The sequence below is a fragment of the Phoenix dactylifera genome, unplaced genomic scaffold, assembly GCF_009389715.1.
Source record: "Phoenix dactylifera cultivar Barhee BC4 unplaced genomic scaffold, palm_55x_up_171113_PBpolish2nd_filt_p 000958F, whole genome shotgun sequence".
NCBI classification, from domain to species: domain Eukaryota; kingdom Viridiplantae; phylum Streptophyta; class Magnoliopsida; order Arecales; family Arecaceae; genus Phoenix; species Phoenix dactylifera.
Genome location: NW_024068316.1, coordinates 70,113 through 97,114, shown reverse-complemented (window position 1 = coordinate 97,114; position 27,002 = coordinate 70,113). Strand labels below are relative to the sequence as shown.

The window sequence follows — 27,002 nt, the reverse complement described above, 5'->3', positions numbered from 1 at the left end:
ATTGTGCCTATAGAACCTATTTAAGCCAGTACACGTAGTACCTCCTCCACCTCGAAATTATAGTAGGATCTCCCGTCCGTCTGAAAGGTACTTAGGTATGCTTACAGAGGATGTAGAGGAAGTGTTTCTCATGAGAGATAGGGATCAAGGTAAGGATCTTAAAACCTACAACGAGGCGATGTTAGACATCAATTCTGAGAGATGGCTGGAAGCGATGAAGTTAGTGATGGACTCCATGCATTCCAGCCAAATCTGGATCTTAGTGGATCCACCAGAAGGTATAGTACCTATTGGGTGTACATGGATCTACAAGAGAACATTAAGTTTGGATGGCTAGGTAGAGACCTATAAAGCAAGGCTAGTGGCGAAAGGTTATAGTCAGTGCGAAGGCATTGATTATAAGGATACTTTTCACCTGTAGCATTGCAAAAGTCCATTCGAATATTGCTTGTTGTTGCAGCATATCATGATACGATGATGGTGAACACAAGGTCTGTAAGCTGCAAAGGTTCATCTATGGACAAAAACAAGTATCTCGGAGTTGGAACACTCGTTTCAATGATATAATCAAATCATTTGATTTCATCAAGAACGAAGAGGAACCATGTGTCTATAAGAAAGTTAGTGGGAGGACTATTGCATTCTTCGTATTGTACGTGGATGATATCCTTCAAATTGGCAATGATATTGCCATGCTAACTTAGGTCAAGTTTTGGTTGTGTAAGGAATTCTCCATGATAGACCTTGGAAAAGCATCCTATATTTTAAATTAAAGTCTATAAAGATAGATCTAAGAGGATGCTTGTCCTATCACAGCATATGTACATAGAGGGAGTGCTGAAGAGGTTCGGCATGAAAGACCTCTAAAAGGGGATTATTACCCCTTAGGCATGGGATAAATCACTCCAAGAAGATGTGCCCCAACACATATGAAGAGATTCAACGGATGAGCAAGATCCCTTATGCTTCGGCTATAGGGAGCCTCACATATACCATGCAATATACGTGATTTGATATAGTACATGCTGTGAGTGTCACGAGCATATATCAGTCAAATCCAGGCAAGAAGTGCAAGATAGCTGTGAAGAACAGTCTTAAGTACTTGAGAAGAACTAAGGACATGTTCTTGGTCATTGGGAGAAGATCAGAGTTAAAGGTAGAAGGATGCACACATATTGATGATAGAAAGTCTACATCAGAATATGTGCAATGGTAGTTCAATAAATTGGAAGAGTTCCAAACAACCGATCATTATAGATTCTACCTTAGAAGCTGAATGTTAAGCCGTCTCTAAGGGTGCAGTGGAAATCTTTTGGTTTAAGAAGTTCATTGCAGAGTTAGGTGTAATGTCATCAGATGTCATAACACTCTACTGCGATAACAAAGGCACCATAGCACTAGCTAAGGAGCCAAAGGTCTCACCAGAAAACGAAGCACATAGAGCAGCAATTTAACCTAATAAGCGACTACCTCGAAACGAAATAAGTAGAGGATCAGAGAGTAGACTCCACAGAAAATGTGGCGGACCCATTCACTAAGCAGCTAAGTCGGCAGAAAACTGAAGCGCATCTTGAGAAGATGGGGCTTAGGTTTATGGCTGATTGGCTTTAGTGCAAGTGGGAGATTGTTAGAAGTATGCCCTAGAAGCCAATCTGGCTAACACATTATTAATTCTGGGACATAATTTTGTACTTGACTTTATTATTATTGATTAATAAATGGGCATTCTTTTCATTCATATTGTTTATGTGTCTATGAATCGTCCAAAGAATTAATAAGATGATGATACATATTCTCAAGAGTTGAGAATTTGAGCCATGTATCATTGGTGATTAATTTCTAAATGCTCCTGATCAATAGATCATCACGAGGACGGTGATCGATCTGATTAGTGCACACATTGCTTTCCTTATGGATGGACGAGACTCGAGTCCACAGTGTAGGGACACTGAAGTGATAGTGCAGGTGCTTGTTAGAGAACAAGGGTACTGAGCGTGACCAACACAAGAAGTCACTTGGATGTCTATCCACTCGTCAGTGACTTGCTTGATGTTGCAGTAGTGTGACTGGTCCTTTGACCTGCGGTGCTTCAGCTACTCACAGTAAGGTTATTGTAGTTTGACTACACGTATACATGGTCTCTAGTCATATGGGTCCTTGTAGTGTAGATTGGCTGCAGTAAGTTCACTGTAGGAGTAGGGTATGCACTTACATGGAATCTATCGACCTTGATAGAAGAGGAGTGATCCTATGTGATTTGTTAGACTGAGTTCTAAGACCTTAGCCAGGGCAGTAATATAAAGTGGAGAAAGAGTTTTCCACTATCGAACTCGAGTCGAATAAATCTTGACATATGACAGACGAAGGGGTTTGACGAGTTATCCATGACCTCCGTCCTGTAGGGATCCACGATAGTAGGACTGTATCACACGATAACTGCACCTAGAGGTTCATCATTCTATTCTACTGGGTAGCCACTACATGCTGCTAGGTGTCACTGGTGGATGGTGGGACTCACAGGGATTATCTCGATGATCGATAAACCCTAAAGAGTAGAGTTGGAATCGTTCCAATCCATTGAAAGGAGTTTTCAATGATATTGTGATAGAGATCATAATATATCTCACTACCAGTCAGAGTAGAACCTATGGGGTCACACACACTAGAAGTAATGACCGATCCGATGGTTGAATCGTGATTAGGAATCACAAGTAATCAATTTGATTGATAATAAGTTGAAGAAGGAACAAAGGGAATTGATTAATTGGACTTAAAACAAGAGTCCTACTTGGAGTAGGATTCATAGAGTCCTAATTGGATTAGGACTAGAAATCCTACTTGGACTGGGATTCCTACTTGGACTGGAAATCCTATTTGGAGTAGGACTAGGAGTCCTACTTGGAGTAGGATTCATAGAGTCCTAATTGGATTAGGACAGGAATCCTACTTGGACTGGGATTCCTACTTGGACTGGGAATCCTATTAGGAGTAGGACTAGAATTCCTACTTGGAGTAGGATTCCTATAATCCTAATTAGATTAGGAGTTTTGAATTAAATTTGGATTCCTACTTGGAGTAGGATTCCTAGAGTCCTAATCGGATTAGGACTTCGAATTCAAATTAGAGTCCTAATTGGATTAGGACTAGAATTAAACAAGTCCTAATTGGATTAGGATTTCTTAAGTCCCAATTAATTATTAATCCAATGAATCAAGATGGCTCCTAATTAGATTAGGATTGAAGAGTTCAATTGAGTCATGGTTCATTCAAGTTCTAATTGGATTAGGACTAGCATAGATTGAACCCAATTGATTCATGATTTGGACTAAACCAAATAGGAGCCCTAGATGCTATTTAAGAGGAGGCTTGGGGGCTGACCTAATTCATATGCGAAGCCCTCCTCCTCTCCATCACGTGGCCACCCTCCTCTCCTCTCTTTTCAGCCACCAACAACAAAGGGAAGAAAAGGATCTTGGTGGCCTCCTTCTTCCTCCACCGTTTGGTTCCAACGCAAGGAAGAAAAAGAAGGCTGCAGGGCTTCGTTCCTCTTCTTCTCTTCATCCTTCTTCTTCCTCCTTCCAAGCACAATCAAGGATTGATTGAAAGGGAGGATATCAGCCATCAAAGTTATCTCTGCAAGGGAGCTAGCACCCCGAGGAGATAGAAAGCTTGGATCGGTTTTCTGCTTCGTGTGGATACCCGTAGAGGCCGGGCACTTGAACGACTTCAAGCGAACCTTCATCCTAAACCACGATCATCAGTTTGCGGTGATCATCTACCCGCACAAAGGTGAAGATCTGATCTTCCTAATTGTTTAAAAAGTTTTAATCCTAATCCATCTACGAACGGTTTTTGAAATAACGTTCATGAGATGAACGTATGACCCCGTGCATGCCTCTTCCGCTGCATCTGAAAAATTTTTAATTTTCTGTGGCATGGGCGGGTTCCCAACAGTCACCACAATCGAGAACGTGAACCCCATATTATGACCCTAAGACAATACCTACAACCGGCTAGGACTAGTCAGCCTTCATGCATAATTTTTCCCGATAATGTAGGACATTTTGACATCAAACCCGGGGTAATCCAATTGCTGCCCAAGTTCCACGGGTTAGAGTCCGAGAGTCCGTATCTTCATTTAAAGGATTTTGAAGAATTGAGCATTACATTTAGAGTGCCAAACGTCACCGAGGATGTCCTCAAGCTGACATTGTTTCCTTTCTCTCTAAAGGATAAGGCCAAAATATGGCTAAACTCTTTGCGACCTAGATCAATAAGAAATTGGCAAGATATGCGGAGAGAATTTTTAAAGAAGTTCTTCTCCACACAAAGGACCAACTTTTTAAAAAGACATATTAGCAATTTTCAACAAAAAGATAATGAAACATTTTATGAATGTTGGGAAAGATTTAAAGACCTTCTTCTCTCATGCCCTCATCACGGGTTCGAAACTTGGAGAACCATTAGCTTCTTTTATGAAGGTTTATCTCCACAGTTGAAACAGTTTGTAGAGACCATGTGCAATGGTAGATTCTTAGAAAAACACCCTGATGAAGCATGGGAATATTTGGATTCCCTTGCTGAGACTGCCCAACTTTGGGATAACGGGGATAGAAATAATAAGTCTTTGCCTAAGCCCACTAGCTCTGTACAGGGAGGCCTTTACAACCTCAGAACTGAGGATGATCTTCATGCTAAAATGGCAGCCCTCACTAGGAAGGTAGAAGAAATTGAGCTTAGGAAGGTTGAGCCTGTCAAGACTATAGAGCTTAGAAACGAGTGTTGTGGTATCTGCGATATGTCGGGTCATACTACTACAGATTGTCCCACCATACCGGCATTCAAAGAAGTCTTGCACGATCAAGCAAATGCTATGAACTCCTACCAAAAGCCTTATAATGATCCATACTCGAATACCTATAACCCTGGTTGGAAGAATCATCCAAATTTTAGGTGGAGAAATGATCATCCTCAACAGTCACACCATTCAGCTCCTCCACCTGCACATCCTACTTTTGCATCACCACCCTCTCAAAAGCCAAATATCGAGGATACTTTGCAATCCATACAAACTTTTCTACAAGGTCAAGCTAATATCAATGCTCAAAATACTCGAAATTTTGAAGACATAAGGAACCAATTGTCAATGTTGACTACCGTCCTAAGTACCCAAGAGAAGGGTAAGCTTCCAGCTCAACCCCAACCTAACCCACAAGTGCACGGTAGTAATAATACGGCTCCCTCTAGTTCGCATACAGAGCATGCAAAGAGCATCATGACTTTGCGTAATGGGAAAGTCATTGATCAAACCGTCCCATCAAGACCGCAAGTCACTTCTAATTCTGATGCTCCCAAAGTTGATGAAAGGGACAAAGAAGAAGTTGAGGTCCCAACTTCTACTAAGAAAGTTGAATGTCCTTTTCCTCCACCTTTTCCACAACGGTTAAAGCCGTTACAAAAGCTCGAACCTAACTCTGAAATTCTTGAGCTTTTTAAACAAGTAAAAATCAATATACCTCTTCTTGATGCAATCAAACAAGTACCCTCATATGCCAAATTTTTGAAGGACTTGTGTACCGTCAAACGCCGATTAAATGTTAAGAAGAAGGCATTTTTAACTGAAAATGTGAGTGCTATTTTGCAGCACAACATTCTCCCTAAATATAAAGATCCAGGTTGCCCAACCATCTCATGCATCATAGGTGACTTTAGGATAGAGCGAGCATTGTTAGATTTAGGGGCGAGTGTGAATTTGTTGCCATATTCTGTCTATGAGCAACTTGGTTTAGGTGAGTTGAAGCCAACCTCCGTCACTTTGCAATTAGCTGACAGGTCAGTTAAAATTCCAAGGGGGATTATCGAGGATGTATTAGTCCAAGTAGACAAATTCTACTTTCCTGTCGATTTTATTGTATTGGACACACATCCGGCTTCGAACTCACAGTCTCAGATTCCGGTCATTTTAGGACGTCCGTTCCTTGCAACTTCTAATGCATTGATTAATTGTAGGAATGGCGTCATGAAGCTTTCTTTCGGTAATATGACCTTAGAACTGAACATTTTTAATGTGTGCAAACAACCCAATGATTTCGAAGAGAGTAAGGAGGTTGATTGGGTTGAAACCATCGCAGAAGATTATTTGTTAGCTAAAGCAATTAACGACCCATTCAATGATAGCTTAATTGATTGGTGTCCTAATGGAACCAATGATGATGATTTGTCAGTCACACCTATTGTGGATAATCTAGATATCAAGATGGTCAATGGGTGGAGACCAAAAGAAGGAGAATTTGAGAGATTGTCGCCTCGAGAGGTGAAAATAGAACCATCCCATGAGCAAGCACCCAAGCTCGAATTGAAACCCTTACCAAAGGAACTTAAGTATGCTTTTCTTGGACCCGACGATACTTTTCCTGTAATTATCTCGTCTGGACTTGATCATATCCAAGAAAGAAAATTACTTGGTGTTGTAAAAAATCATAAGGGAGCCTTAGGGTGGTCTATTGCCGACTTGAAGGGGATTAGCCCCTTAGTTTGCACGCACCGGATATATTTGGAGGACAATGCCAAAACCACAAGGCAAATGCAACGAAGGTTGAATCCTACGATGAGAGATGTGGTTAAGGCAGAAGTCCTCAAGTTGCTTGACGTGGGTATTATTTACCCAATTTCCGACAGCAAGTGGGTAAGCCCTACTCAAGTCGTTCCTAAGAAATCGGGTTTGACGGTAGTAGAAAATGAACAAGGTGAACTAGTTCCAACTCGTGTCCCGACGAGTTGGCGCATGTGTGTTGACTACCGAAAGCTGAATTTGGTCACACGAAAGGATCACTTTCCTCTACCCTTCCTAGACCAAGTATTGGAGAGGGTTGCAGGGCATGATTTCTATTGTTTTCTCGATGGCTATTCGGGATATTATCAAATTGAAATTTCACCAGAAGATCAAGAGAAGACTACCTTCACTTGTCCTTTTGGCACATTTGCTTTCCGACGAATGCCATTCGGGTTGTGTAATGCACCTGCAACATTCCAAAGATGCATGCTCAGCATCTTTGAAGACATGAACGAGAAATTTTTGGAAGTGTTCATGGACGACTTCTCCGTTTTTGGCGACACATTTGATGATTGCCTGTCACATTTACAAGCTGTCTTAGCTCGATGTATGGAAAAGAATTTGATACTGAATTGGGAGAAATGCCACTTCATGGTGCCAAAGGGAATTGTCTTAGGACATATTGTTTCATCGAAGGGCATGGAAGTAGATAGAGCTAAGACTGATTTAATTGCTAAGCTACCTGCACCCAAGACGGTTAGAGATGTTAGATCATATTTGGGTCACGCCGGATTTTATAGGAGGTTCATCAAGGACTTTAGTGTCATATCTCGACCATTATGTAATCTCCTATCCCTTGATACACCGTTCAATTGGACTGAAACTTGCCAAGATGCATTCGAGAAGTTAAAGTCTATGCTTAGCACTGCACCCATCGTTCGACCACCCGATTGGTCATTACCTTTTGAGATTATATGCGACGCTAGCGACTATGCAATAGGAGCTGTCTTAGGACAACGCAAGGATAATAAGCCATATGTCATTTACTATGCAAGCAAAACCTTAAACGATGCTCAAATGAATTACACTACCACCGAGAAGGAATTGCTTGCAGTAGTATTTGCCTTAGATAAATTTCGCTCTTATATCCTTGGTGCTCCAATTGTTATCTTCACGGACCATGCAGCACTAAAATATTTGTTGGATAAGAAAGAGGCCAAACCACGCTTAATACGATGGATACTTCTACTCCAAGAATTTGACATCACTATCAAAGATAAAAAAGGAGTAGAGAATGTGGTTGCTGACCATTTATCACGATTAGTTTTTCATGATTCAGTGCCACAGTTTTCCATCAAGGACTCATTCCCTGAAGAGCAGTTGTTTGCACTTTCTAGTATACCATGGTATGCAGATATTGTAAATTTTCTTGTTACAAGCCGGATGCCGGAGCATTGGGGGTCGACAGATAGAAAAATTTTCTTGCGCGAGGTAAAGAATTATTACTATGACGAACCCTATTTGTTTAAATATTGCAATGATCAAATCTTTAGACGATGCATACCGGATCATGATATACAAAGCGTACTTTCTTTCTGCCACACTGATGCTTGCGGTGGACACTTTGCCTCTAAGAAAACTGTTGCAAAGGTCTTGCAATGTGGTTTCTATTGGCCTACTATGTTCAAAGATGCCCATGAGTTCTGCAGAACATGTGATCCATGTCAACGTATTGGAAGTCTAACTCGTAGGCAAATGATGCCTCTTCAACCCATTACTATTATCGAAATTTTCGATTGTTGGGGCATCGATTTTATGGGCCCATTCCCACCATCTTTTGGATATGAGTATATTTTAGTCGGTGTCGAATATGTGTCCAAATGGGTAGAAGCTGTTGCTTGTAAGACCAATGTGAAAGAGTAGATGCCCTACAAGCCAATCGCAATATGTATTGCGAAAGGTTTTTTCTTTTGATTTGTCCAAATCATGTACATGATATTTAAATATGAATAAAGGCGTTATGTTTTATCATATGCTGTTGATTATATTTATGATAAACTCCTTAGTTTAGGGCAATGGTTTTAAGACTATGATGAGATCATACTAGTGAGACTTAAAATCCTAAAATCCTAATCTTAAATATTCCCAGTCATTGGTACATTGAGTCGGGGATCAATGATTACCGGAAAGACTGGCATGTCTTATGTATGCTCGATGCAGAGGATGATTGATCTCACAATCATTTGTGTGGAGACACTAATACAAAGATGTGGGTGCTCATTAGAGGAATGAGTTCACTGAATTGACCTACAAAGAGAAATCTTATGAAGTCTTACTTACATGTCAAAAGATGATTCTCTTAGTGGGAGTTGTGCAACTGATCCTATGACCTGAGATCACCATGGTATCTTGTGCACATGAACCCATATTTTGGTTTACACTCATTCATGACAATAAGTTATGTACGAGGTCTTCTGGATATGGTGAATTGTGTACGAAGATTATGAGTAGGTCAACAAGGAATTAATCACTTCTAGTAAGAGAAGATAGCATCCTATTTATTCTAATCATATGATAATTCAGGAAACCTTTGATCAAAGTAGAATGAAAATTAGAAAGAGTTTCTAATGTTTCATTATTTGAATTATCATTAAAAGATTGAGAAAAATATGAATATGAAATTGAGTTTGACATATATTCATACTCATATGCATATTTGGGATGCAGTTTGATTAAAGGATTGAATTGCATGGTAACTTGCCACTGAAGGGTATTTTTGGTATTTCCACCAAATTCCATATTTTCCGGGTAGACATGACACGTTGCTAGACGTCAATCTTGTTTTATAGGTTTGATCAAATTAAAGAGTTAATTCGATCACCAATTAGAAAGGATTCTAATTGTTAAGTTCGGGTTCGCGCAGTTTGGACTTAAATCGATTAGAAGAGTTCTAATCAAGTTGGGTCAACTCGCACTCACACCTATTGCTGGCTAAGTATGGAACCCAATGGGTCACACATAAGAAAACTTATCAAGGGTCTAATTGGATTAGATCATGTTTGCAAGATAAACATCCTAGCAGGTGTTGCAAACCTTAGCTCCTAATTCGAATTGGATTCGAATCGGATTCTTAATTGATCTAATTTGATTAGATCATATTCTAATACGGGTTAGCCAAGAGTTGGCACCTAATTGGCTTGGTTTAAGTCTAATTGGATTAGATTTAATAAATCATTCAATCTAGACCGTTAGATCTTGATCTACCGTTGGATGAAGACATAATGGAGAGTTGGTTTAACCCAATTGGATTGGGTTAGAGGATGGCTACCATAATTGACCATTGGATCTTAATCCCACCATTGGATGAAGACATAATGGGTCAAGTGAATGGCGCCTTGCATTGGAGCCCTTGGATCATCATCATGAAAGATCAAGAGGTGAGGCGTGATGGACATGTGATTAGCATGTGATGTTGACTTGGTCAAAATATGGCACCACATGAAAGGACATATCATTTGATACACCTCTTCACTTGATCTGCACCTCCTCTTATTTGATATGGCCCTTAGATGATGTCCTTTCATGAAAGGATGTGTGGATGGGATGCATCCCTTGGAGATGCATCCCTACACCTATTATAAATAGGCTAGCACTCCATGGGTTTCATCATTCCAACTCCACCCCACTCCTCTCTTCTTTCTTTCTTACATTAGTTTCTTTCTTTCTAGCATTGCTTCTAGTGTGTCCTAAGCCAAGACAAGGTAGTCTTCTTTAGGACAAAAGGATTAGAAGTGATTTTAGAAGGTTAAAGAAAAATAGAAAGAAAGGAAAGCAAGCCATTAGAGTTCTTTAAGAATTCTGCATTAAGGATCAAAGTCTTTGGAGCTTAAGACTTAAATCAAGTTTTCGTGTGGATCAACGTTGGAGGGTGAACACTTGGGCACCTAGTGGAAATTCTGCATATTGGATTAGCGTTAGAGGTATTCTTCTATTTCTGCATTTATATTATATTATTTGATTGCTTTCATTAAGGTGATCTTGGCTTATAAGGGTTTTATGTTAAGGAACTTTATCAAGAAATTTTTAAAATTCCTAACTTCCGCTGCGCATTATAACATGCTAAAATCCTTCAAGTGGTATCAGAGCCATCCTTAATTGGTTCAATCAAATAATTATGTATGATGTATGATTATTAATTTACTATGAGATAGTAATGTCATATGCTTAGAGAAATGCTGAAATGTATGATTAATATATGATATGTTATGTAATAAAATATCATGATATGAAATTTTCCATATGAAAATATGTTGAAGCATGTTAATTAATTGCTTATGATTTATACATGCTATGAGATAGCCATGATGCATAATAGTTTATTTTAGACATGTTAAATGTATGTTACAATTAAAGAATGTGCTAGAGACTAGTAAGCCCTCAATAAAAATTATATTAAGTCATAGTGTTGAAAAACTTTGAGCTAACCCATTCTAGAACAATTAATCTAATTGGTGTCTAAGGAAAGCACTAAAGGTGGTTACTTAATTAGGACCTTACTCTCTGAGTAAGGGGAGCCTCCCACCTGCTTACCTGGCCAATTGTTTGATTGCCTATTATGGATAAGCTTAATATTGATATAACACTATTGATAGCCTTCCTTCATGCCTCGATATTATTATGTCAAGATCCATGCTAGTTTGTTGTGCTAACACAAGACTTGCAATGGGGACTGATGTTATACTGTCTTGGTGCATTAAAATGCTTATGGCATATTTTAATATATTGCCTTGTTGTGCAACCACAAGGGCAATATTATTCGAATATGACTATATGGAAATGAAGGGTTTGACTTAACTAAAATATTATTGTTTGTTGTGCTAACACAAGGCAATAAGTATTTTAAGAGGACAAGATAAAGTTGAGAATTGCATGAGATGCAATTGGAAAGAGTTTCTTACCTTTGAACTCATAAGAGTTTGTTGTGTAAACACAAGGCTTTTTATGATGAATTAGGATCTCAACCCTACTAAGAAAAATTATATTTTCACGTTTATCATAGGAGAGGGCTATGATATTCGATAAAAATAGTAGGAGACAAATTAGATTAAAGTCCTTATCTAGTTGCAAACATGTCATCATGATTGGTCTGCTTATATTAGTTTTGTTTTGCATATGTAGAATTATTAAATGGTTTCTTCACTTTCACTAAGAGGCATCTTAGATGCCAACAAGTTGACCGGACCAAACTATGTGGACTGGTTGAGGAATTTAAAGATAGTACTCACTCAGGAGAAAATTTCCTATATACTTGAAACCCCTGATCTTGGAGATCTAGGGGATGATGCTACAGAAGAGGAGGTTGCCACACATAAGATGTGGAAAAATGACAGTGTGACTGTCAAATGTATCATACTTGCCTCTATGAACAATGAATTACAGAGGCAACATGAAGGCATGGATACTCAATCCATACTTCTCAATTTAAAAGAGTTGTATGGAGAACAAAGCAGGACTGCTAGGTATGAGATATCTAAGCAGTTGTTCCGTGCTAGAATGAATGAAGGAACTCCAGTGCAAAACCATGTTCTTATGGTTATAGACTTGATCACCAGATTAAGTCAATTAGGTTTTGCTATGGATAGTGAGCTCAGTCAGGATTTGATCCTGCAATCACTGCCTGATTCATTCTCTCAGTTTGTTGTGAACTTTCACATGAACAAGCTGAACACCTCCCTGCCCGAGCTGTTAAATATGCTCAAAACAGCTGAAGGGCATATTAAGAAGGATAAAGGTCCACTCCTTCTTATAAATAGCACCTCTATGAGGAAATCGGGAAATAAGGGTTCTAAGAAACGATTGAACCCCAAGAGTAGCATCAAAAAGAAAAAAGGAAAGAAAAACTCCGGATCAAGTACCTGTTTTCATTGCGGCAAAGCTGGCCACTGGAAAAGGAATTGCAAGAGTTTTCTTGCAAGTATGAAGACCGATGCAAGAGTTGCATCAAAAGGTATGTTTATGTTACATGCCAACTTGTCATTAAGTTCTTCAAATTCAAATTCATGGGTATTGGATACCGGCTGTGGTTTTCACATTTGCAAATCTTTGCATGGACTACAGAAAATTAAAATTTTGAAGAAAGGTGACTTCGAGCTGTATGGCGCTGGAGGAGAGTCCATCCAGGCTGAAGCTGTTGGAACCTACAACTTGGAATTGCCTTCGGGAAAGCTCCTACAATTAGAAGATTGTTATTATATGCCCAAAATTATTAGAAATGTAATTTTCATTCCTTTGTTGTTAAAGAAAGGTTTTGAAATTAATGGAAAGGGCAATGGTTGCTCTATTTATTTTTCTAATAAGCATCTTTGCAATGGCATTATGGAAAATGGTCTTCTAGTTTTATTACTTAATGACAATGTCTTTCATATTAATAAAAGCAATAAAAGAAAGAGAGAGGAAGTGAATAATACCCTCCTTTGGCATTGCCGACTTGGTCACATAAGTGAATCAAGAATTAACAAGTTATACAAAGAAGAGAATTAGATATGGTAAGATCCATGATGTGCTTTACAGATCTTCCTATTTCCTTCTGGGGTTATACCTTAGAAACTGCTACATATGTGCTAAACAGGATACCTTCAAAATCTGTATCTAGTACTCCATATGAGATATGGAGAGGTAGAAAGCCCAATCTTAAATATTTTAAAATATGGGGCTGCCAAGCATATGTCAAAAGAAATTTTGGACATAAGCTAAGTGCTAGATCAGATAAATGTACATTTATAGGTTATTCCAAAGAAAGTATTGGATATCTCTTCTATCACCCTACTGAACAAAAGGTATTTGTTAGTAGGCATGCCACTTTCTTAGAAAAAGAGTTTATCTTAGAAAAGGGCAGTGAAAGAAGAATTGAACTTAATGAAGTTCAAGACCTACAAATAGAAACACAAGAAATTCTTCAACCAAATGTACCCATTGATGAAGTACAACCACAACACACATCTCCTCTCCAAAGGTCAGATAGAGTGCGAAATGCACCTAAGAGGTATGGGTTTATCATTGAGAATGATGAAGCCCACATCATCGAAAATGATGATCCTCTGACCTATTCGGAAGCTATCATGAGTAATGACTCTAACAAATGGTTAGAAGCTATGAAATCCGAAATAGACTCTATGTATACCAACCAAGTATGGACTTTGGTTGATGCACCAGAAGGTGTTAACCCTATAGGTTGCAAATGGGTCTATAAGAAGAAGATTGGAGCAGATGGCCAAGTAGAAACCTACAAGGCTAGATTGGTGGCAAAAGGTTTCAGGCAAAAGCAAGGAATTGACTATGATGAAACTTTTTCACCAGTTGCCATGCTTAAATCTATTCGGATTTTGCTTGCAATAGCTGCATACTATGATTATGAAATTTGGCAGATGGATGTCAAAACCGCCTTCCTTAATGGTTATCTTGAGGAAGAGGTTTACATGACACAGCCAGAAGGATTTGTCTCAAGTGGGAGAGCAAATCAAGTATGCAAGCTTAAGAGATCCATTTATGAATTAAAGCAAGCATCGAGGAGTTGGAACATCCGTTTTGATACAACAGTCAAAGAGTTTGGTTTTATCAAAAATGTGGATGAACCATGTGTGTACAAGAAGACTAGTGGGAGTGCCGTTGTCTTCTTAATATTGTATGTAGATGACATACTAATCATTGGAAATGATATTCCAATGTTACAATCGGTCAAGACTTGGCTATCAAAAAGCTTTTCCATGAAAGACTTGGGAGAAGCATCCTATATACTTGGTATAAAGATCTATAGGGATAGATCTAAAAGGATGCTAGGCTTGTCCCAGTCTAAGTACATAGATCGTGTGCTAAAAAGATTCAGCATGGAAGGAAGTAAAAGAGGTTACTTACCTATGAGTCATGGCATACGTCTCTCTAAGAAGATGTCTCCTAAGACATCTGAAGAGAGGAATAGAATGAATTCTATTCCCTATGCTTCGGCAGTAGGATCAATTATGTATGCTATGCTATGTACTAGGCCTGATGTTGCTTATGCCTTAGGCATAACAAGCAGATTCCAGGCTGATCCAGGAGAAAATCATTGGATAGCTGTAAAAAATATTCTTAAGTACTTAAGAAGGACTAAAGATATTTTTCTAGTTTATGGAGGATCTGAGTTGAAACTAGAAGGATTTTCTGATTCTAGTTTTCAATCAGATCCAGATGATAGCAAGTCCACTTCAGGGTATGTCTTTACCCTAAATGGTGGTGCAGTGAGCTGGAAGAGTTCCAAGCAGCAAACTGTAGCTGACTCAACTACTGAGGCAGAATACATCGCTGTAAGTGAAGCCGCTAAGGAAGCTGTCTGGATGAAGAAGTTCATCGCTGAGTTGGGAGTAGTTCCTGAGATTGCTGGACCAGTTTCAGTTTATTGTGACAACACTGGAGCTGTTGCTCAAGCAAAGGAACCAAGATCTCATCACAAATCCAAGCACATTCTAAGACGCTTCCACCTCGTTCGAGAGATCGTCGAGAGACAAGACATAGTCATTGAACGAGTAGACACAAAGAACAACTTAGCAGACCCGTTCACTAAAGCTCTACCACAACAGCAGTTCGATCGCCACCTCGATTGTATGGGGATAAAATATAAGAGCGATTGGCTTTAGTGCAAGTGGGAGATTGAAAGAGTAGATGCCCTACAAGCCAATCGCAATATGTATTGCGAAAGGTTTTTTCTTTTGATTTGTCCAAATCATGTACATGATATTTAAATATGAATAAAGGCGTTATGTTTTATCATATGCTGTTGATTATATTTATGATAAACTCCTTAGTTTAGGGCAATGGTTTTAAGACTATGATGAGATCATACTAGTGAGACTTAAAATCCTAAAATTCTAATCTTAAATATTTCCAGTCATTGGTACATTGAGTCGGGGATCAATGATTACCGGAAAGACTGGCATGTCTTATGTATGCTCGATGCAGAGGATGATTGATCTCACAATCATTTGTGTGGAGACACTAATACAAAGATGTGGGTGCTCATTAGAGGAATGAGTTCACTGAATTGACCTACAAAGAGAAATCTTATGAAGTCTTACTTACATGTCAAAAGATGATTCTCTTAGTGGGAGTTGTGCAACTGATCCTATGACCTGAGATCACCATGGTATCTTGTGCACATGAACCCATATTTTGGTTTACACTCATTCATGACAATAAGTTATGTACGAGGTCTTCTGGATATGGTGAATTGTGTACGAAGATTATGAGTAGGTCAACAAGGAATTAATCACTTCTAGTAAGAGAAGATAGCATCCTATTTATTCTAATCATATGATAATTCAGGAAACCTTTGATCAAAGTAGAATGAAAATTAGAAAGAGTTTCTAATGTTTCATTATTTGAATTATCATTAAAAGATTGAGAAAAATATGAATATGAAATTGAGTTTGACATATATTCATACTCATATGCATATTTGGGATGCAGTTTGATTAAAGGATTGAATTGCATGGTAACTTGCCACTGAAGGGTATTTTTGGTATTTCCACCAAATTCCATATTTTCCGGGTAGACATGACACGTTGCTAGACGTCAATCTTGTTTTATAGGTTTGATCAAATTAAAGAGTTAATTCGATCACCAATTAGAAAGGATTCTAATTGTTAAGTTCGGGTTCGCGCAGTTTGGACTTAAATCGATTAGAAGAGTTCTAATCAAGTTGGGTCAACTCGCACTCACACCTATTGCTGGCTAAGTATGGAACCCAATGGGTCACACACAAGAAAACTTATCAAGGGTCTAATTGGATTAGATCATGTTTGCAAGATAAACATCCTAGCAGGTGTTGCAAACCTTAGCTCCTAATTCGAATTGGATTCGAATCTGATTCGAATTGGATTCGAATCGGATTCTTAATTGATCTAATTTGATTAGATCATATTCTAATACGGGTTAGCCAAGAGTTGGCACCTAATTGGCTTGGTTTGAGTCTAATTGGATTAGATTTAATAAATCATTCAATCTAGACCGTTAGATCTTGATCTACCGTTGGATGAAGACATAATGGAGAGTTGGTTTAACCCAATTGGATTGGGTTAGAGGATGGCTACCATAATTGACCATTGGATCTTAATCCCACCATTGAATGAAGACATAATGGGTCAAGTGAATGGCGCCTTGCATTGGAGCCCTTGGATCATCATCATGAAAGATCAAGAGGTGAGGCGTGATGGACATGTGATTAGCATGTGATATTGACTTGGTCAAAATATGGCACCACATGAAAGGACATATCATTTGATACACCTCTTCACTTGATCTGCACCTCCTCTTATTTGATATGGCCCTTAGATGATGTCCTTTCATGAAAGGATGTGTGGATGGGATGCATCCCTTGGAGATGCATCCCTACACCTATTATAAATAGGCTAGCACTCCATGGGTTTCATCATTCCAACTCCACCCCACTCCTCTCTTCTTTCTTTCTTACATTAGTTTCTTTCTTTCTAGCATTGCTTCTAGTGTGTCCTAAGCCAAGACAAGGTAGTCTTCTTTAGGACAAAAGGATTAGAAGTGATTTTAGAAGGTTAAAGAAAAATAGAAAGAAAGGAAAGCAAGCCATTAGAGTTCTTTAAGAATTCTGCATTAAGGATCAAAGTCTTTGGAGCTTAAGACTTAAATCAAGTTTTCGTGTGGATCAACGTTGGAGGGTGAACACTTGGGCACCTAGTGGAAATTCTGCATATTGGATTAGCGTTAGAGGTATTCTTCTATTTCTGCATTTATATTATATTATTTGATTGCTTTCATTAAGGTGATCTTGGCTTATAAGGGTTTTATGTTAAGGAACTTTATCAAGAAATTTTTAAAATTCCTAACTTCCGCTGCGCATTATAACATGCTAAAATCCTTCACAATGATCACAAACCTGTCCTGAAGTTTTTAAAAGAAAATATTTTTTCACGATTTGGGATGCCTAAAATCATAATTAGTGACGGTGGAAAACACTTTTGTAATAAGCCTTTCGAAACCTTATTGAAAAAATATGGTGTCACCCATAGAATTGCTACCCCATATCATCCGCAAACCAGTGGCCAGGTAGAGTTAGCCAATCGAGAGATCAAGCGTATTTTAGAGAAAACGGTGAACCCATCACGAAAAGATTGGTCCTTGAAACTATCAGATGCATTATGGGCTTATCGTACTGCATACAAAATCAATCTTGGCATGTCTCCCTACCGGCTAGTCTACGGAAAAGCGTGTCATTTGCCCGTAGAAATAGAACATAAATCGTATTGGGCAATTAGAAAATTGAATTTTGATTTACAAGATGCCGGTCTAGCTAGAAAATTGCAATTAAACGAGCTTAATGAGATTCGCAGAGATGCTTATGACAATGCTAAAATTTGCAAAGAACGAATGAAGATCTTACATGATAAATCAATTTTAAAAAAATCTTTTGAACCTTTGCAAAAAGTTCTTTTATATGATTCCCGCTTACATCTGTTTCCTGGTAAGTTGCGATCGAGATGGACAGGTCCTTACATTATAAAAACTGTTTTTCCACATGGGGCGGTAGAGATTGAGAATCCACGGGATGGTAGAATTTTTAAGGTAAATGGACACAGGTTAAAACCTTTTCTTGAGAATTTTGCAGATGAAGAGGACTCCTTTTTCTTGGGGGAGCCTTCTTATGACTGAGCATGAAGGCAAAGGTATGTGTATATTAGTTAGGATTATTTTGCTAGTTTTGTAGGTTTTATTTTCTGGATATCAACAACTCAAGGTATTTTCTTTCTCTCCAATATTATTTTCTCTACTGTCTCTCATATAAATATTTCGTGTATCTATTACATTGAGGACAATGCAATGTTTAAGTTGGGGGGAGGGAAGTATTTTCAAAAAAAAAAAAAAAAAAAAAAACTTACTTTTGCATTTGATTTATTCTATTACTTTCTTTTCTAAGCAAATGCACATGTATTTTCATATTGAGTTTGTGCAACTATTACGGCAAGGAACACATGCATATTATGACTGATCAGAGACCTATTATTAGATCCCCACACATGTACTTAATGATTATAGGAAGGCCTCAGGAGTTCATGTTTGTTTAATGCATTTTTGTTAAGCCGTATCTGTAAAAGAAGTACGAGTATCCTTGTCCGTACTATAAGGTTCTTGATTTGGTTTTCACATAAAGATAGAGATTGAATACCCTGGCTAGATCACCTAAGTGCCTTATGTTCCGACCTTGGTTGACCTATAGTCACGATGCAGTCGCGTTATATGGTTCAGTTTACCCCTTTTTTTCTTGCAAAAAAAAAAAAAAAAAAAAAGATGACAAGTCTGACCTCGTGGCGTAGTCTGGTTCGAGTAATTAAGCCCGAGGGGTGTTTCACCTAATGCCTTGAGCCAACTGGATCAGGAGTCATTGGCCGAAAACTCGTTACATGAATCTTACTAGAGCCTAAGGGGGTTGGACTATTGTAATCGTCATATTTGTTTAAAAATAAAAATAAGCATGAATAAGGTTGGTTGGACTGAACCCAGTGACATGTGGTAATGGCTGGTTTGACTCCATTAACTTGGAACTCTGTGTACTTTGGATATTTAGTTGGGATTGATAGCTCCTTCTTTTTATGCGAACCATTCTTGACAATTTTAGACAACATGAGATATTCCAAAAATTTGATGGATCAGGCCCTAATAAACTGTAGTAAACACTTGTGAACTTGAGTAGTACACCTAAAATTCAAGCGGTACCATGTTGTGGTGGAGGTATTAGTACTCTGAGAAAGTCATATTATTTTATGCACACTACACTTTCATATTTTCCCTTGCTTTGATAGTTGCCATGCTTGAAAATATATATTAATTACATGGGTATTAGCTTAGAATTTAGGACCGCATGTCATATCATTCATGATGTTTGTGGGTAACATCTCTGAAAACCCTCACGAGACAATACTCGTCCACTAGGGTAACCTAGGGGTTTAACGGCTTGTTGCACGTGCTAAGTGCAATCGTGATGCCCTACGAAAGTGGGTACATATCTTAGTTTTATGTCTTTAGCTTTAATAAAAAGTCAAAGGATTGATCAACACTTTTTGTACTCTCATTTTATCGTTTGCTCGTTAATTGCTAGAGACTAGCAATAAGCTAGTTGGGGGGTGTGATGAGAGCACAAAAGTGCGATCTACATACCACTTAAATTAGTATTATTGTTAACAGATGATGACAATATCGCCAATTTAATATTATATTTTTTTGCTGAGTGCAGGTGATCGTAAATCGAGGCCAATATGCGCATTTAGTACAGATTGGGCTTAGACAGATGCATAACTCAGACCGCGTATGCTCAACCTCGTCATGGTCTGATCGAACCTACCATTCATCAAGCCAAGAAGAATCCCATCACCTATTCCATCTCCGCATCAACATTCTTCTTCAATTGATTCACCCGTGATCAGCTCCTTCCATTTGTGCGTCCCAGTTCCCGTGCACAATCCCAGGATCCCACGCATCTAGCTCCCAGATCCCGTGATCAACCTTCCTTTCAAGCTTCCACTTAGCATCGTCGCAGCCCCAGACATCCAGAATTTCAGCCATCCGTGTTTCAAAGCTTCCGTGAAGCCTCCCAGCGTCCCGATCACCTCCCAGCCGTCCGCCTCCTCCATAGCGTTCGCGAAGCACCCGCAATCAACGCCCGCTTCTTCCGCCCGTTTCACGCACCTCCCAGCACCGTCCGCGCGTCGTCCTCACTCGAGATCAGCGTTTAAAGCTTCCAGAACCGCATCCCAGCTCCTCCCGGCCGTCCGCTCCTCCCGCAGGTCCCGAATCAGCCGTCCGTGAGCAACCTCCCAGCTCTTGGAAATCACGTTCAGCTCGCCTCCCCAGCTGTCCATGGTTCATCTCTCCCGCATCCCAGCTCCTTCCCAGCCTTCAATTCGCGTGCAGTCCTCCGCTATCAGCTCTCATCCGGGCGTCTTCCAGATCTGCGACTCATCCCGAGCGTCGATCCCATGCAAGTTCAGCCTCCCACGTCCGACCTCCCATGATTCCGCGTCCAGGTATCTCGCAGCTGGCATTAAGGATCCATCGGGGGGAAAATGGTTATAAGAGGAGCTCTCTCAGCTGGGAAGCGGGGGGATCTCTCAGATTTCAAAAAGACAAAAGAAAAAAAAACAGAGGAGGGAGGAGAGGAGAGAAACAGGGCATCCCCTGTTTCTGAAAAGAAAAAGAAAAAAAAAAGAGTGAGAAAGGGAGAGATGTTGATGTGTGTAATGGGAGGCTAACTCCTTTTGGCAAAGGGTGATGGATGAATCCTTGTCATGTTGCTTTCATCAAGTATACTCTAATCTTTTATTCTAATTGTTTTATATCTATTGGTATGTTTTGAATTCTTGAATATTTATTTGATAGATCTTTTATGGTTTATATATATATAGATGCATGGATTGTTTCGATTTTTGATTTGTCGTAGACGTAACCGGCACGATAAATACTTAGATGTTGAATTCATGTTTTCAGATTGTATACTCCATGATTAGAACTACTCTATCTTATTAATCTTTAATCAAGAATCACCGAGTTTATTTATTGAAAGTAATATTGTCAAGGGGGATTCCGGATCCCTAGCCATCTCCATATTCTTGAACTTTGTTTAATTACCTATTATTCTCTGCTTTTGATTTCTGAAAATCAACTAAAAATTACATTTGAAATTACGCTAATAATACTTACACCGTTCCCTGAGGATTCGACCTCGGACTCCCGAGTTATATTACTTGTGCGATTCTCCTGCACTTGGGAGAGCAATTTTTCGAAAGCACCAGTTAAGTTTTCTTATAGCCTCATGGAAAAAAATTTTGGCTTCAGGCTAGGCCTAGGCTTGAAATCTTTTTTCGAAATTTTGTCCCGAGTCCAAGTCTAGACCAAAGCCTAATTGAGTTGGCTTGGATCTTGTTCCAAGCCTCTCTCTCTCTCAAGCGCAAAAAGAAAAAGAAAGCACAAAGGGACGAGAGAGGGAGAGAGTGATTGAGAGTGATTGGGACGCAGAGAGAGGGTAGAGATTCGGAGGGAGAGGAGATCAAGAGAGAGGGGAGGTGAGAGGGGGAAGGAGATTGAGAGAGAGAGAGAGAGATCAGGAGGGAGAGGATATTGAGAGAGGGGGAGAGAGATTGGAAAGGAGAGAGGATATCGAGTGAGGAGAGATAGGAAGGGGAAGGGAGAAAGAGAGAAGGGGGCATTGGGAGGGACAGCAAAGAGGATATATATATATATATATATATATATATATATATGTTGCTGGTGGTCCAAACCGAGAACGATTGGCACAGCGATGTGAACGGGGTTCCCTTGGAGTTGGGTTGATTGCGCTCCACCTTCCACCGGGAAACCTGCAGGCAAGCCTCGCACCACCACTGGGGTAGTGGGGGCCCTCCGACGATCAAGTCAGAGGAGATTGAAGGAGAAGGAGAGATAGTAGTAGCGGATAAGAGAATACTCTGGAAAACCTTTGCTTACCCTCCCCCTTCTCCCCCTCAGCCGCATATATACCAGGCTGGGGGGTCTTTCTGGGGGGGTTGGTCATCGTGTGGCACGATGGAGTTGCCACTGGCATGGCCGTTACAGGGCATCGTGGGGCAGCGCTGGGTACGGCCATGACAGGGCGTAGTGGGGCTCCGCTTTGTACGGCTGTTACAGGAGATCGTGGAGCAGGGCCGGATGCGACCGTTGCAGGGAGTAGTGGAGCAGGGGGCCGCGGCGTGCCTCAGGAGAACAGCCTGTCGTTGTCGGGAGATTGCCGACTCGGGGTCGGATGACTGGATCAGGGGGCAGCCGACTCGGGGTCGGGCTGCGGAGCCGAAGATATCCGACTCGGGGTCGGATTGCTGGATCAAGGGGCAGCCGACTCGGGGTCGGGCTGCGGAGCCGAAGATATCCGACTCGGGGTCGGATTGCTGGATCAAGGGACTGCCGTAGTCTTCCTGGGCGCGCGTGCCGGTCACGTGGGGCATGGTGGCTAAATTCCCCCATAACAGTAGCCCCCCACTTCCGAGCCTGGAACCAGGAGGGGAACGGGTGAAGGGAGTGATGCTTCGAGATTGCCGCCATCCCTCGGAAAGGCGCGCGCACTTCGAGCTCCCCGCCTCCTTTATGGCGTATAGCGGTTGTCGCTGATCTGGCAGTCTGCAGATTTCGGCGGACATCCTTCCTTAATGGCGTCGATTCGCCTTTGGGGCGCGAGCGATCCTTCGGCAGCCAGGCGTCCTCTGACGTCACCGAGGCGTCACCCGCCTTTCCGCCTATTTAATCGGGGGCGCTCCCCCGTCCGCTTTTCTCTTCGCAGGCATCTTCGAGTTTCTCCCTTGCGCTGCTGTCGTTGCCGTCGGACTGTTTGCTCGCTCCTCCTTTGACGCCCTCGGAGCCGTTCTTCCTTCCCTTCCGGTGAGTTGCCCCATTCTTCAATTTAGGTTTCTCCATACTTTCTCCTTCCGTATTAGTGTACTTCAGTCGTTCCGGTCCTTTCTCCCTTCTTGGCCTCGTCCTGACCGTAGATCCACTGGCCATTAGGTATGGACGAAGTAAGAGCGGACCGCATTCAGTCGGATCTGGTCCCCGAAGACCTAGATAGGTTCGTGGCCCGGTACCACCTTCCCGAAGCCTGCAACGTTACGCTCCCGGGGCCCGAGGAGAGGATGTCCCATCCTCCTCCAGGGAAGGTCGCCATCAACGAGGACATCCTTCGGGCCGGGTTCCGCTTTCCCCCCTCGGACTTAGTTGTGCAGGTGCTTCGGGGTTTAAGAGTGGCGCCGACGCAACTGGTGCCGAACTCATGGCGCGCCCTGACGGCCTTCCAGGTTCTCTGCCGCATGCACGAGGTTCCCGCCACCCTGAATGTCTTTTGGGAATGCTACGGCCGGAACGGCCACCCCCAGGACAGAGGGTGGTGGTGCTTTGCGGCGCGGCGAGGGTGCGGCCTCGTCAAGGAGGCTCCTTCCTCCATTCACGGCTGGAAGGAGCGTTTCTTTTTCATTGACGTAGATCCCTCTTGGGGAATCAGAGCAACCTGGGAGACGCCGATGAAGTCCCCGATCGGCCTATCGAGGTTGTCGAGGGAGGAATCCGATGGCGTCGCCGTCTTGAAGGGGTTGGTTGCCGAGGGCCGGCTCCCCCCGGTGTCTCGCCTTATTTCTGAGGACACCTTGGTGAACGTCGGTCTGAGCTCGGTCCCCGCTGACCGTGAGCCCGCCACCACTTCTTTTTTAGCTTTTTTCTCCTTTTTCGTTTCTTCTTTCCATCAGCTTCTCAGTCTCCGACCATCTCGTCCTTTTTGCAGAAATCGACGACGTCATGCGGTCGGACAAGGCGATGGCTATTGGTAGGACGTCCCTACTGGAAGCGGTCCGGAGGAAGAAACGGACTCCTCCGAGCGGGGTCCCACCGGCGAAGAAGTCTCGCCAGCAGGCGACTCCGACGCCGACAGACGGGTCCGGACCCACCGATCAGGGGGACGCCGCGGGCTCGGACCGACAGTTGGCGCTGTATCAGCCCTCCGGTGATGAGACTACCGTTATTCCGGAGGTGTCATCCGAGCGCGCCCGAGACGGCCGGGTTGGACGCGATCGGTCCCCAACCCGGCCTTCGACTCGGTCGGCTTCGGATGACACGAGAAGGAGGGGCGCGCCGAGGCCCCGGCCGAGCGGGACCCTGTCGATTCCTGGAGCGGCCCCCGCTCCGAGCACGGTCAGCATGAATCTTCCCCAAGCGATGGGTAAGGGTAAGGCTGTAGAACCACCGTCCGGCTCCGGGGCGAAGTCGGGGTCGGCCTTCACTTTCGCCGGCGCCCGAAACCTCATCGAGACGGTGCTGCTGGAGAAGGACCGTAGGCAGGTCCGGCAGATGAGGATCCCTGACGTCGGGGCTGCCAGCTGCGTCTGTCTTATGTCGGTGAGTGTTCTTTTGGTCGCTTCCGCCACTCATAAGCTCTATTAATCCCCGTCTGACGCTCTCATTTTTCCTATCTTTTAGCTCGCCCAGTACATGATTCGTCTGGAGGAGAGCCATGAGGAACAGGCGAGGCTCCTGGCGAGGGCCGAGAGCCAACTGAAAGCAGTAGAGGAGGGAGGCCAGGCTGCGGCGGGGAGGACGACCAGGGACCTCGAGACGAGGCTCCAGGTGGCCGAAGAGCGGGCACTCGGCTTCGCCGCCCTCGAGAGGCAACTGTTGGAGGCTCAGGAGCAACTCAAGGTTGCCTCGGGTCTCGAAAGCGAGATCAGGAAGGCGGAGGAGCGGGCCGAAAAGCAGTCCCGGAAGGCTGCCGACTTCCGGGAGAGGTGGGAGAAGGCCCGGCAGTCAGCCGACAACGCCCGCAACTGAACCAGGTCTCTTGAAGCCAAGCTGGGCGAATTGGAGTCGGTCTTGGAGGAGTCCCGCGCGAGCGACCAGGAGCTTCGTTCGCGCCTGGAGGAGGCCGAGGCTGCTCGCATTGCTGCCGAGGCGAAGCACAAGGAGGCTCGGGCTGATCTGCTGAGGGTCTCCTCCGAGGCGGACGACCGGATTGTGGCGAAGGTCATGGAGGCAAAAGCTCAGATTACGGAGCGAGCAGAGGCGGCGCTGGCCGAGAAGAGCGCGGAAATCGGGCGTCTGGCGGTACAGGCCTATCGTCAGTCCGCCGAGTTCATCCGTGACATGTCGGAGGCGGTACAGGCCTATCGTCAGTCCGATGAGTTCGTCCGCGACATGTCGGACGCGGGGTCCGACTCCTTTGTCTTAGGCTTCGATGAAGGCTTGGCAAGGGTGTCGGCTAAATACCCCGGGATTGACCTGAGTGGGGTCTCCCTCCTCGACTCCCCTCCGGCGCCATTGCCTGCTGATTTTCCAACCGCCTCCCTACCCCTTGCGGACGTGCCCAGCGTTCCCGACCCAGGGGTTCCTCCAAGCTGACCCTCTGTACCTTTCTTTGTATGTTGGCGTTTTGCCAAGTTGTATGGGTCTCGGCCTTGAAACAATGAAAGTTAATGCAAATAGAGTGTTTCTTCATTTCACTTTCGTCCTTCCTCTTTTTAACTCTTGGTAGCGTCTCGCCGACTCCTAACTCTTGAAGTTCTTCCGGCGCTAGGCCAGGCATCCGAGGGTTAGGCCTCAGGAAATTCTTCCGGCGCTAGGCCAGGCATCCGAGGGTTAGGCCTCAGGAAATTTCTCCGGTACTAGGCCAGGCATCCGAGGGTTAGGCCTCAGGAAATTCCTCCGGCGCTAGGCCAGGCATCCGAGGGTTAGGCCTCAGGAAATTCTTCCGGCACTAGGCCAGGCATCCGAGGGTTAGGCCTCAGGAAATTCTTCCGGCGCTAGGCCAGGCATCCGAGGGTTAGGCCTCAGGAAATTCTTCCGGCGCTAGGCCAGGCATCCGAGGGTTAGGCCTCAGAAAATTCTTCCGGCGCTAGGCCAGGCATCCGAGGGTTAGGCCTCAGGAAATTCTTCCGGCGCTAGGCCAGGCATCCGAGGGTTAGGCCTCAGGAAATTCTTCCGGCGCTAGGCCAGGCATCCGAGGGTTAGGCCTCAGGAAATTCTTCCGGCGCTAGGCCAGGCATCCGAGGGTTAGGCCTCAGGAAATTCCGCTCGTTGGTCGGCCAAGGCTGGCGCAAGCCGAGGCGACCGGTCGGGGCTTCAGGCTAGTCTGCTCCCGGGATGATCATCGGGTTAGCCTGGCATCCGAGGGCCGAGCCTCGGAAAATTTCGCTCGTTGGTCGGCCAAGGCTGGCGCAAGCCGAGGCGACCGGTCGGGGCTTCAGGCTAGTCTGCTCCCGGGATGATCATCGGGTTAGCCTGGCATCCGAGGGCCGAGCCTCGGAGAATTCCGCTCGTTGGTTGGCCAAGGCTGGCGCAAGCCGAGGCGACCGGTCGGGGCTTCAGGCTAGTCTGCTCCCGGGATGATCATCGGGTTAGCCTGGCATCCGAGGGCCGAGCCTCGGGAAATTCCGCTCGTTGGTCGGCCAAGGCTGGCGCAAGCCGAGGCGACCGGTCGGGGCTTCAGGCTAGTCTGCTCCCGGGATGATCATCGGGTTAGCCTGGCATCCGAGGGCCGAGCCTCGGGGAATTCCGCTCGTTGGTCGGCCAAGGCTGGCGCAAGCCGAGGCGACCGGTCGGGGCTTCAGGCTAGTCTGCTCCCGGGATGATCATCGGGTTAGCCTGGCATCCGAGGGCCGAGCCTCGGGAGATTCCGCTCGTTGGTCGGCCAAGGCTGGCGCAAGCTGAGGCGACCGGTCGGGGCTTCAGGCTAGTCTGCTCCCGGGATGATCATCGGGTTAGCCTGGCATCCGAGGGCCGAGCCTCGGGAAATTCCGCTCGTTGGTCGGCCAAGGCTGGCGCAAGCCGAGGCGACCGGTCGGGGCTTCAGGCTAGTCTGCTCCCGAGATGATCATCGGGTTAGCCTGGC

The 27,002-nt window shown here is 43.5% G+C and overlaps 1 protein-coding gene and 1 non-coding gene across 3 annotated transcripts in view; one reads left to right on the top strand and one right to left on the bottom strand.

The window, feature by feature from the left end:
• The window catches only part of LOC120107683 (40S ribosomal protein S20-2-like), a 47,480-nt gene that overhangs the window by 13,532 nt on the left and 6,946 nt on the right, over positions 1 to 27,002 (top strand). The window lies entirely within an intron of this gene.
• LOC120107685 lies at positions 4,337 to 4,446 on the bottom strand. The gene has a single exon (XR_005509365.1). It is a non-coding gene; the product is annotated as a small nucleolar RNA R71 (small nucleolar RNA).